The 13,873-nt window shown below is 38.2% G+C and overlaps 1 protein-coding gene across 4 annotated transcripts in view; it reads right to left on the bottom strand.

Annotated features, from left to right (window-relative positions):
- LOC113115940 (RNA-binding motif, single-stranded-interacting protein 3-like) overlaps positions 1-13,873 on the bottom strand; it is a 130,908-nt gene that overhangs the window by 55,723 nt on the left and 61,312 nt on the right. The window lies entirely within an intron of this gene.

Below are 13,873 nucleotides of genomic sequence, written 5' to 3'. Positions count from 1 at the left end.
ATGATTTCCCATCTCTTTAAACATGCTTAAACACAACAGCATGATGTTTTGTTTCAGAAACAGTGACCTTGGAGCATCCTGAGGTTAAATGCCTTGCTCCGCGATGCAATAGTGTTCACACATCTTTCACTACAGCGCTGCACTACTCCAAATATACACCACAGAAAAGCCAGTGTGTTAAACGACGGCCACCCTAAAGCAACCTACTTTCTATTCTCTGACCAATCAGAGTAATTTGCAGGCCTGAGTGACAGGCTTCTGTCACCATTGGGTGGCTAACAGGGCTAGTAAAAGACGAAACCTCACTAATGCTATAGATTGCCACTAAATTGATGCCTGCAGTCTTAATTGGAGTTGCCATCAACAGCTGTTGCAATTTAGAGTTAATCACCGCATCAGGGCTGCTGCTCCTCATTTTAAGAGGATGGAGAAAAAATGGGCAGCGATAATTGCAACTGCAAGTGGAAATGATGAGTTTTCCCCAGAAAAAGAGACAAGAGCGGATTTTAAGTGGGCACATCTTTCAACGTGCACAGATACGCATGAAAAAAATATATGTGTGTGCGCCAGGTGAGGTCTTATTGTTCCTGAAGGTGCAAAGGTGCTGAGACTGTCAGTGTCTTCAGTGCAAACGCAGCTGAATCCCAAAATGGAAAATGCAACTCTCTTCTAGCATCGTGGTCGCTGCAGTGGGATATCACACTTTCCAGCCTGGTTATTCTCCCTCTCCTGCTGTTTTTCAGGCAGGGTTTTTCTTTTATTCCCACACTCTCAAAGGTCTCTCCACAGCTAAATGACCACCATAAAGATTAGCAGCCCATGACCTGAAACATGTGTACGATTCAATGTCTGTACAATCATCCACAATCATTTATATAGTACTTCACAAGATCCGTTTTAAACCCTAGTGAGCTGTCTACTGCCTATATAGACAACTGCCTTCTAAGGCAGCATTCTAATTGAAACAGAAGCCTTATAAGTGATTTGGAACACTCTTAACAGGCAACATCTGTTAGAAAACAGCACTTCATTAGAAAACTCAATGCAGTAAGAGGTATGATGCAATAATCTGAAAAGCTTAATTATATTCATCAAACATTTGTCAGTTTTATACATACTCTATAAACTAGTCAGGGTAAAATTCTATATTTTATATATTTCAAGTCATTTTTATGAATTCATTTCTGTATTAAATGAGTAAAAATTATATATTTATTTAGCTTTGTCTGCCATATTGGATATTTTTCCTGGGCTCATTGCATTGCATTATGGGACTGATTTCATCATGTACTAACTTAATGTGGCAAAAAAAAGGTATTTCCCATTTTGCACACTACTTCAAAATAAAACTGTTTACACACTGGATAGACTAGAAAAGTATGTTGTTTCAGAGACAGTGAAGATATCTCATAAGGCAGCATAATTAAGTTCCCTACCTACCAGAACAGACTTTGCGTCAGGAATGCGCCTACGATGCCCTAAAAAGCTTCCTAGGTTTAGGAACAGAGCAGCAGTCTGTCTTTCACGCATACACACACTGCGGTTCAGGAGCTCTCCTTCCCATGGCACCCATCCATCACTCTCATTTTTCAACAATGTTTACTGGGAGCCAAATGAATTTATGATGCATTACCTTGTTAAAGAGGCCCAACCAGAGGGGCCGCATTTGTTGTTTGTGTGACTCACTGTGTATTTGTGTGATGAATTTGTGCATGTAATTTGGTGTATAATGTTTATAAAAGATTAGGTGTGTTGTGCTCCGTGCATGTTTGTGTGTTTAACCTGCTTCACAAAAATTGGTTAACAATTCAAAAGGGTATTGTGTGTGTGTCTTTATGCATTTAGTCTCAAGTAATCCATCAGAGAGCCACAGCGGCCGATCAAGAGCAGCACTGTCTGTCATGAGTTAGAGCAGTGAATTATGGGTAGCAACAAACACGGGCTGTAAGCAAAGCTTGAATCAATCTCAAAGAAGTCAATCTCAAAAAAACAAAACAAAAACAGAACAAAACAAAACAAAGATAAAGAACAGTCAAACCAGCAAGACACAATGTCAGATATTTGGTGTTTTTGTTACTATATGGTTACATGTATAAACGCTAGTGAGCTGTCTCTGTAAAGCAGCGTTTTAAAGGTCCCCTGAAGTGTCTTTACGCCATTCTATGTGGTGACGTAATTTAAACTGAACCAGGAAGAGAGGGCAGGACATATCGAACAGCCCCGCCCCCTTTAAAAATAGCCAATAGCGTTTTGGTTATATCTGCCCGGCCAGAGCCATTGAGCTCGTAAAAGCCACATTTGACAGTCATTGTCTAATAGATTACCCCCTAGATTCAATATGAAACTTTTAGTAAAACAAAATAGTGGACATAATCATGCTGAGGCTGTGTAGTTGTAAAAGCTTTTAATAAATGCCGACTCGTGTATTTGATCAACTCTGTGTGATCCGCGTCTCTAGACCGGAGCTAAAGTCCGGAAGTGTGCTGCTGCAGTTCACGTGAAACAATGTGAAACCAGACCTCATTTGCACCAACTGAAGCATATTTAAACTTTCTGAATCATCCTCTATCAACTACATTACACACAAAGAGCCATTCACTGTGAAGGAAATACTACGCTATGAACAAATGACTCATCTCAGCCGGTGCGTCAGTGTCTATATTTATAGTGCAGGAGGGGGCGCTCCAGATTCTAAAAAGTATTTGATTGGTCAGAAGATTTTTTGAGTAGATGAAGTAAGGATGGGCAATACCACATATTTTGTTTTTGATACAATACTGATACTTTTAATGACCAGTATTGTCGATATTGATATCGATACGATACTTCTAAACTGAACTTTTAGATTATGACATTTATTTAATTATTATAAAATGTAAAATGGGTAATAATACCTACTTAACTTTATATATGAAATGCATTTTAAGGCATTCAATATGCCTTAATTGCAACTTATTAGGTTATAGTTTTGTTTACACATGGTTAAAATATGTTTACTGCAGTGGTAACCAAGGACATCTACAAATACTATAGCTAAACTATGTTCACTTTACCATGGTTCATTGTCATAAAGGACTGCCAGTAATAGGCTGTTGCATGCATAAAATGCCATCTTTTTATTTGGAGAGTGTATGATTTATATTAACAATACAGCATAGAACATGAGCAATGGGAACTTTTAACATTCAAATTTAAATAAATGTACTGCACAAACTAGGGTACAATTTCAATAGGTTTATTATGAAATAACTCAAACATATAGCCTATGTTTTTTCTGCATTGTTCTGGGCTGCCTTTTCCAAAAACATAAATGCTTTCTTATTATAGGCTACTCTTGGGAAATGCAGCTCTATTTAATGCACTGTCAGAAGTGAGTGAAAGCTCTCTGTAATTGATTGATTGATTGATTGAAAATCCCTGCCACACAATTATTTGCAAACATAGGTTATTCTTCCAATTTAAGACATATTGTAGACATTGTTTTTTATTTAATAAAAAAAAAATCACTGGTAAATAAAAACATTTTAGTATCAATATTTTTTATTCGAGTATGGTTACTTTCGATACTCGCATCAGTATCAATATATCGATACTTCAGGATCGATTCGCTCATCCCTAAGATGAAGTATTATGTGACGTCCAAAAAAAAAAAAAAAAAAAAGAACTGCAAGCTTTGAATTTTGTCACTGTTTTGGAGCACACTGCCTCATAGATAACCTTAAGACTAACATATTGATGCTAACCACCAAAATCATAAAAAAATAAATAAATAAATGATTTCATGGGGACTTAAAGGCATCACAGGTGCAAAGGCAGTTGCTTGTGTAGGCAGAATAGTCTCACTAGGTTTTGGAACAGAGTTCAAGTCTGAAACCCCTGATATAAAATGATAAGAAAGAACAGATTTGAATGCGGGGTGGTTATTTTATTGGCTACCAGCAAGAAGTGGTCCTAGATAACATGCATATGACTATGTTTGACCCTATACTGAACTGCAGTCATGGATAAGGCTCAGTATTAAAAATATGTCCTAAATGTTCCCAGATAAATAAAAAAAAAGAGATTAGGAGAGATAGAGGGGAGAGCAAGAACAGGCAGAAATCATTTTGACAGCTCTGGGTGAGGGACTGCATCAGAAAGCGGCTTTAGCAGCGGCATCTTGGTGAACAGATGTGGGAACATTTAAAAAACGAGACCCTGGGAGGCCGTTTATTTGATGTATTACTGGGACACCGGCAAAAAAAGAAAAAAGAAAAAAAAAAGCAATGCTTGTCCAGGAGAACTAAATGAAATGATTTCCTAAAGCGAATCATAGGTTTTTCTTACAGAAAGGATTATTTTTTTGTAATAGTGCTACTGAGATTTTTTCTATTTACTCAGTTTCTTACTGTGGAAGTCTGCAGAGCCACTGTGGCTAAACCATATGGGATTGTGTGTGTGTGTGTGTCTGTGTGTGTGTGTGTGTGTGTGTGTGCCAAATGCCCCCACAAGGACAGTAAAACCTGAAAACCTCCTACAGCAGCCAACGGCCCCCAGGAGGAAAGCACCTTAATAAATATAATAAATGATCTCTTAAATTAATATCTAAAAAATGCAGAAAGTAGACATATGCCGGTATTCAGAAACGTGATTTATCATGGTAATGAATATGGACAATATTGTTATTGTGGGCACTTCTAAATACTGTGAATATTTAAGTTATTCAGATTATTTAATGCATTTTAAGAATACTTTTCCTACACCTGGTAAAAGTGCACAACACCGCTGTATGCTGTGTGCAAGATGTGTGCACAGATACACAGGCTAGGATCAAGACACGAATGACTCAGGCAATAAACAGGATAACAATCCTGCTGTGATGAGCTCAAGAGCTTAAAGCGGCAGACACGTGTGCTTAGAATAAATAGACGATATTGTTCGTTGGTGTGGTGCTAATATTGTTGTATATCTATCTATCTATCTTTATAACTATCTTTATAGTTATCGTTCTTGTTGTGAACGGGGCTTTAAACTCAGAAAATTCGGCATGACTCTGTAATCACTGACTGAGAGACAGATGCAAACAATACTCGGTAATGATTTTAGGTTCATTCTGAGATAACAATCAGCTGTATGTACATTTTCTCTTACTTATGATAATACTTTTTTGAAACTACATTTTAATATCGTGATAATACCATATACCGTGATAAAAGCATTAGCAATAAATCGCAACATGAGAATGTGCCATATCCCTAGCAGAATGCAGGTAGATCCTATCCTGTAGAAATTAGAATTATCTGTGAATAAACAATAGACAATATAATAATGGTACTGTTGTGAACGTGTCAAAGTCTGATGCAGAAGAGAATAAATTTTTGAATAAAGTTGTTATTTTTGTTTTTTTGATGTCACATGGGCTACTCCGCAGCGGTACCCACCCTAATCATTCTAAAACAGTACTCAGAATATAAACATTTATTATTGATGTACCATAGTGATTCAGGTCAAACCAAAAACATGGTTTGGAAAATGGACTCAAGTACTCGCTTATTATATAAATTTAGTACATTTTGAAATCCAAAAAGTTACGGACTGCAGCTTTAAATACAGGTGTTCTCATTGATGATGAACTGCTTATGGCTTATTTTGTATTTCACCCTCACTTCTCCCTTGTGTAGTGCCGGGTTCCACTCTGATCTCATACTGTCTCATATGGCTATGAAATTACTACACATGACATCACAATCTCATAATATGATATTGTTTCCCATCACAGCATCCCAAAAAGCTGGCAAAAAGTGAAACGGTGTCTTTAAAGGTTTTGTTATGGTTGTTGTGAGCTCATACAGCTAGTAAACCTGTCACCACTGCTCTGACTCACAACTTCTACTACACATACTCGCGGCCTCCAAACACCCCACTCCTCATCGTCTTGGGGCTGTGATCAAGTTTAATGGAAGTCAGCTGGGGCTGGATGTAATTGGGCAGGAATGCAGACTGGGCCGCGAGGCGACAGGACTTTTCCACACCACATCAGCTGGTGGGAGGAGTGGTAGAGGCGTCCTTTGCTGTGGAACCGCGCTCTCTGCAGACCCTTCTTATTCGCTCCGTGACTGAAACAACATGAGAGAAGCATCTGGCCGAACTCTCTGTTCCAAGCGTGCTTTTCAAATAACGTAAAGCCTTGGCAAACTCTGTTCAAGTTATAGATAATATAACAGTGACTGAATTGCCTTTGGCACTTCGAAAGAAAGGCCAGCAGCCTCTGAAGAGCTATTCAGATCACAGAACCGACAGAAACCGAGCAATTATGAACAGCTCTCACATTCAGAGAAAGCTATTCTGTAAAAACACTATTTCAAGTATAGTGATGTGGCTGCTAGGTGACATACTTATTTTGTTTTCACGGTAGTACAATATATCCCAATTAAACGGAAACTTCATGCAGTGACTAGAACATATGTCTGCACAACATTTAAATGCAACTGGTCTCAGATCAGCCTAAAAGGATTATAATTACACCAAGTTTGACTCAAGTAAATTTCCCAGTGTTCTCCCTGTGATCGACAGGGGAACAGAGTGCCAAATCCCTTGAGCCCCACACCTTTAGAGGCTTAGTAAATGAGCGGCTGATTTTATCTGTAAATGTAATACATCAGGAAGCACAGGCTCTTAAAGTGAAGACGTGTGGCTAAGCTGAACAGCAAGGTACACCTGAGGATCTGTTAGTGCTGGATATGATGTGATGTAAAGAACAGGCCAAAGGGCATCTCTGTGTTATCACTTTGTCCTAGATATTTTAAACTGACAAGCATATATTGTATGCTAGGTAGTACTGCATAGATCACGGCAACACTCTTAAAAATTTAGGTTCCAAAATGAAATAGAAGAACCGTTCATTGAACAGTTTTTGGAACATTTTAACAATCTAAAGAACCATTTTCACCTATAAAGAACCGTTTATATATGGAAAGCTTCCATAGATGTTAATGGTTCTACATTAATGCCAATCAAGAAGCTTAATTTTGAAGTGTAGCTGCCATATTACTAAATTTCCCATAATTGGCTAATACTTTTGCTTTAACATTGGTAGAACAGGTAGAAAAGTTCTTCTAAAAAAGTAATGAGAAACAATCATACTAACGCTAAATGCTGAAGTAAGTGACTAGCGCATTAGATTTCATACTTTATTATTACATAAAATACAATCTAAAAAGTGGCTTAAACAAATGTTATACATAACTACAATGTCTGTTTCTAAACTATGGTATTTTTACTGCAATTGTATGTACAAAAGTTCATAAGATTCTTAAAATGGGAAACTGAACTTGCCAACTATGTCCAGCTGTTGAGTTTTAAAGACCAAATAATAATAATAATAATAATAATAATAATAATAATAATAATAATAATAATAATAATAAATAAATAAATATATATAAATAAATATATATATATATATATATATATATATATATATATATAATAAAACAACACTGGTTGTACATAACACTCCACTACAAAAAAATTGTGTCTCTAAAATAGTGACACAAAAATGTACATTTACCTTTAAACCATATCAGCATGGGTTCAGAATATTTAAATAATTGAAAAAAAAAGTGCCTACTTTTTAGAAAGCTCTATATATTCCAGCAGGATGGAGGACAAAAGGCCCCTTCAACATCAATCAGTGTTATAAAATAAAGTTTTGGAAAAACATCAATGTCTGAAAAAGATTTTTCTCTTGGTTCTTCATTTCTAAGCTCAAACGTACACAAATGCACTTAAAAGTTGCAGAATTACAGTTCAGTAATTGAAAAGAAAAAGTTATTTTCCTTTAATCTCAGGTAAAGTTTGTTAATCGCCACTAACTCGCCAACAGCGCAAGGGGCTTTCAGAGAAAGAAAGGGCCACTCGAGTGGCAAGCGAGACACCTGGCCACAAGCCGAGACTCTGCTGGCCCAGGATGTTAAATGATTCATGCTGTCTAGGTAAAAGAGGAGAGCTGACTCTATCTCGGGGTCTCTGGCACTGCCAGAATCTGCAGGTATCCTTGTTATGCTAATGTCTTGGGAGGCTCTTTGAAGTCTCAATCATCTCCAAGATGGCTGATGAGAGAGCCTTTTTATGCCTGTCCAGAGGGACTCATTAGTCGAGAGATGGTCTGGGGGTGGCTGGCACCACAAAAGGAAGGGAGGGAGTAAGCAAGTGAACTAGCAAGGACTCCGGAAGAACGGTAGAGATCGCTTAACATGGACATATTGCTATCATACGATATACTGGCACGTACACAGAACCAGTTGAAAATGACTGTTCTCAGCGGACCGCCGATGCTCTCGTAATGTGGGGCCAAGAATAAGATGAAATGAGATTCTCAGAGATTGCTCCCAAAAACAGCACCATTAGCGCACGCTAGCGGACTAAACGTTGCCAGGCATTGACTGCGTTGTTTGTTCTAGTATTCAATAAGGTCACTTCAGGTGAAGGATTTTTGTAGTCAAACTCAAAGACCCTTGGATCGTGCCGGAGCGCAGAGGATATATTTTCTTTCGCTCACAGGAAGTGAAGTTCTCTGATTGGTCTGCGATTCGGGATTTGGCGAGGGAGGAAAGTGGGGGACAAAAAGAAGAAAGCGAGAGAAAAAGATCTGTGTGAAATCGCCTCAATCTCTGCTGCTTTAATAAGAAGCCCAGAGCCAAAGGAACACAGCTTCAAGTTCCACTCCATCGCTACACTTAATAACTTCGGCCTCCACCGTGGACAGAAAAAAAAAATCACTATCCTCCTTATTCCTGTCTCTCTCTCTTATATAAACACACACACATACCCACATGAGCACACACTCGGTAACTCTGTGTCTTCCAGGGCGCCTGGATTTTTTCATTAAATAAATGCAATAACCAAAGAGTCTGGTGGATTATGACTGAAAAGCACTTTTTGAGATATGAGGGTAAAAATTAATAATGAACGTTTTTTTTGAGAAGGAAGGAGTGAGGGAACGACATGAGTGAGAAAGAGCATGAGAGAGTGAGGTGGAGAGAAAAAGACAATCACAGTCAATGTACTTCCAGCTAATGGCGTCTCGAGTCTGCTACAACATCTCTACAGGGTTGGAAGTTAGCCGTGAAAAACTCAATTAAAGAGGTGTCGAGCTTGCATCGGGCTACAGACTGTCGCATAAGACTGTAGGGATTTCTTATAAATATCATGTTCTGGATTTGATGGTGTTTTCAAAAGATGTAACTGTAGCAATCTAGATGTGAAGATCAATGAAACTCACATTATGTCTTAAAGTGTGGAATATTCCTCACATGTAAACTGAATGCTCAAGCTTAAAGCTCATATGGACATATGGATAATGGCATCATTGAGCTTGCACAAGCAATGTCACTAGATAGCTACATATGAACAACCATTTTTCTGCATCAGTTCATAATGCATAGGTTCCTGTGAATACAAAACATATTCAGACTCTTGTAAGGAGTAGTTTACACATCTGTAGGGCTCAGCTATATAAACATAACACTGGTTGTGTTGAAGTTGTGTTGAAAATCACAAAGTACCTGCCCAATGAAATACACAAAAACTGAATTGATTCATTCAGAAACACCAACTAATTTAAGAATGAATGGTGTCTGGTCGCAGACTTGCGTTACGCCACTGGACTCTCTCCGTTAGATAGTCTAGTGCCCGGTCACTTTTGCCCAGGCCCGCCCAAAAATAAAAGCCTACGCCACTATGTTTAATTTGAATGTAAATATAATTGAGTTTATTAATGATACTTTAGTGTCTTCTTAACTGTTATGTAACTTCACACCTTTTATATCAACCATTGACAACAGCCTAGAAATACTCGAGGTCGAGTGCAATGACTGGTGGGTAAATTTCATTCTCCACTTCCTAAGCTTTCTGCACTGTCCTTCAGATTGAACATATCCACCCCTTAGACCTGAAATCTCACTACGGATGGCAGAATACCCAGGGAAATCCAGATACATCTATGGAGCAGAGGGCAAAGCATGTGCTATGGAACAGCTCTCACAAACTGAAGTACTACACACTTAAGTACTTACAAAATCTCCAACATTTCTTTGAATATTCCTTGTGTTTAAAAAACATATCTACTGCAAATCACACTCAAAGCTCACATGACATTCACAAGCTCATATGACCATATGGAAAATGGCGTTGTCAAGATTGTTCATTGTTGTTGGCTACATAAGATCGGCCATTTGCCTAGAGGTAAATTCATAAAGTTTATGGCACTTATGTGAGCTGTTACGCTAGCATATGCAGAACACATCCGGACTCTGAAAGCCTAGCGATCAGGGCGGGGAGAGGGTTAATGCCCATGGGAGACAATGTTCTGTAGTGCGTCCTGTGGGACGTGAGGGGTTTTCACAAACACAGGGGTGTCCTACCTCTACTTTGTATTCACTACATGTTGCCTTTCATAGGTTCCTGTTAAAATGCCAAGGTCAAGGGTGTCGGTGTGCATTTGTGTAGGTGTGTGTGTGTGTGCCGTGTCTCATTAATGACCAGAGAGGTTAAGGGAGAAAAGAATACCTGCCTCCACTCTAGTCTGATCAATTATCCGTTGGGTGATGCTCCGCAAAAAGATAACCTGTTGCCATGGTTATTTCTGTGTGCAAACCGGAAGGATTAACCTTAGTTGAGAGAAAGGGCTCTTTCTCTCTCTGTGGCAAGGTGATCAAAGCAGGGGGGAAGAGAGAGCGTGAGAGAGGAACAGTGAGAGAGAAAGAGAGAGGCCAGTGCAATGTTCTGTCCCTTCAATTTAAACTCATCTCTTGTTTCCATGTGATGTTCACAAAATTCAATGCAGATTTTATTGTTAGTTGGTGAGCTAACACTTAAAGTAATAATAATCAATAATGGATGAAGGACTGTTAAATTATTGAAAATTACTATGGACTCCAAGGTGGTAATAAACTAGGCTTGGTGTGCATTAATTTCCAATATTTCAAACATCCTGACTTGAATCAATAATTGCTACATTCAAAGTCATTATAAAATTAGAACACTGGTTCTTTTACTGTGGTATACTGTAAAAGTGCGGTCACATTTACCATAGTTTGGCAAATCTTCGAGGACAAAATCCAGTCACGTCAATAGGAATGCAAAGGATTGGGAATTTTGTGTTCGGGCAAAGGATTTCCCTATGCAGAGTTCACAACAGGTTTAAATTGGTCATACGACACACTGACCAAAGCTGCTTGTTTTGAAAGTGACTTTATTGAGATCTGTTTGGTGACTCAGTAGTGCAGAACACAACAAAATGAGCACAACACAACAAAATTGCCACAACACAACGCATAGGCCTAATTTTGCGGTGTTGTGGCTTGTTTCTGTTGTGTTGTGCTAATTTTGTTATGTAACAGCTTGTTTCAATTGTGTTCTGCTAATTTTGTTGTGTTGCAGCTTGTTTCCATTGAATGGTGCTATTTTTGTTGTTATACTTTAGCTTTAATTTGTGTGTGTGTGTGTGTTGTGGCTTGTTTCCATTGTGTTGTGGTAATATTGTTGTGTTATGACTGGATACCATTGTGTTACGGCTTGTTTCCATTGTGTTGTGCCAATTGTGTTGTGGCTTGTTTCTGTTGTGTTGCACTAATTTTGTTGTGTTATGGCTTATTTCCGTAGTGTTGCATCTTGTTTCCATCGAGTTGTGAAAATGTCATTGCGTTGGGGCTTGTTTCTGTTTTGTTGTACAAATTGTGTTGTGTTATGGCTTGTTTCTGTAGTGTTGCATCTTGTTTCTGTCTTGTTGTGTGAATTTCATTGTGTTGTGGCTTGTTTCCATTGTATTGTGCTAATTTGGCTATTGTGCTAATAATTGGCTTGTTTCTGTGTTGTTGTGGGTTGTTTACAATTTGTTTTGGTAATTTTGTTGTGTTGTGACTTGTTTTTGTTGTGTTGTGGAGATTTTGTCACCTTAAGGTTCATTGCAATAACTTAAACATTTGATAAAACTTCAAGGCAATCAAGATACACAGATTCCCACAACTAAAAATAAGAACATCAGCCAATCATATTAATGCTGAATAATAATAATAATTATCATTATTACAATTACAATAATTATCATCATTAATGCTACTACTATTACTAAATAGAGATCAATACAGACAGAAAATAGCCCCAGCTCACATAACACATTCAGATTAGAATGAATTAGTGCAGTTTAATAATCACACAAGGCCATACTGTGATTTAGATTTTATTTTCATTTAATAGCTAAACTCAGACAGGCATACAGACAGGCTAGACAGAATTACAGAATAATAGATAGAATGTAAGAACAATGAAAAGATAGATAGATAGATATCTTGGTATTCACTGAGAATTGCTATATGTGTAGGCATAGATTGCTATCTATGTATGTACAGGAATGCAGTATGTACATGTCTCTTCTTGTATGTTTGAGCACACAAACTGTGTGTTTTTGTCCCTGTGTGTGTGTGTGTGTTCCTGACTGTGTTTGCAGTCTCTCTCTCTTTCTTTCTCTCTCTGGACCTGTCTGTGTTTCTCAGCAGGGCTGGTACGGGTTCGGGAGTACAAGGTTATTTAGAAGTTCTTTTGAGAGGTGAGGCTGAGCGAGTCAGCGAAAAGCAGACAGCACCGCCGCCAAATGGACTCGGATCACCACAGAGCCCAATGAATTCAGCCTCATTACCATCCACCCCACACTCCGTTCAACACCCTGACCAAGGACAACACATGCTAATACAACTCCCCTAACACATACCATAAAAACGCCCAACAAACTCAGGCAAGCACACTCACACACACACACACACGAATGCAAACACATCAACCATTTCACATATGCTTAAGTGCACACATTCATGCTCATAAACTCACCCAGCATCCTTGAATATCACCTGAATACATATCAATATGTACACAAGAAAACAATAAGACATGCCATGCTTTCCAAGGCAAATCAAAATAGCCCATATTTTACTTCATTAACAAATGGCCTTACTTGTATTGTGTATGATGCATTACTGCAGGTTATTCTGAAGAGTAATGTTTTTATAATCTTTTATTAAAATGTAAAAGCTTTCTCTGCCTCGGCAACATTTTTGCTGATGCAACCAGGGCTGCATGGGCAGGAAGAAATAATATTATCCAGTAATATCATTGCCTTAGCCTTTCAAGTCCTGCCCTGCATTATTTCTTGATAAATATTACAACGTACAAGCCTCACGTTAGGAAAAATCATTGGGTAGCTTATGAATAAAGAAAATGATCATCACTAAAGGTTAATTACAAGATTCTTTGGGACTGGGTATCTTTAGACAAATTCAAGATAAAAATAAAAAAATATAATAATAAGAAATAATATTTTTTTTTTTTATCTTTACTGGCCATCCATCTACTCTTTATGTAAATATATAATAAATTACCACTACATGCATACATGAAATCAATTTTAACAATTTTTAATTAACTTAAATAACCATTATTTAAAACATAAGCCCTAGTGCATCCACAAAATGTTTGATGCTTCCAGTGTCATGTGCCAGCATCTTAAGTATGTGTTTAGCTGGTCCTCTGTGGGCAGCTTTAGGTGTGTCAGGTTAAAGCTGGGGTGTGAACATTCATCTGCTTCAGCTTTGTATGAAGAACATTTATTCTAATCAGCCACTGGCAGCTGAAGCATATCCATTAACACACATTTATTCTAATGGATGCAGAGGAGCGGTTAGCCGCCATGCTAATGGGAGTGTGTGTGACAGCGCAGTGCACTGAGAGGCCAGCGGGGACTCATGTGTGTCAGAGTGTGTGTCAGCTCTGTCTCACTATCAAGGCCACCATCACAAGTTATAAATGTTAATGCATTCTCCCTTAGATTGACACAAATGGG

Source organism: Carassius auratus, chromosome 16 (genome assembly GCF_003368295.1).
Source record: "Carassius auratus strain Wakin chromosome 16, ASM336829v1, whole genome shotgun sequence".
In the NCBI taxonomy this organism is placed as follows: Eukaryota; Metazoa; Chordata; class Actinopteri; order Cypriniformes; family Cyprinidae; genus Carassius; species Carassius auratus.
This window is presented reverse-complemented; position numbering and strand designations above follow the sequence as displayed.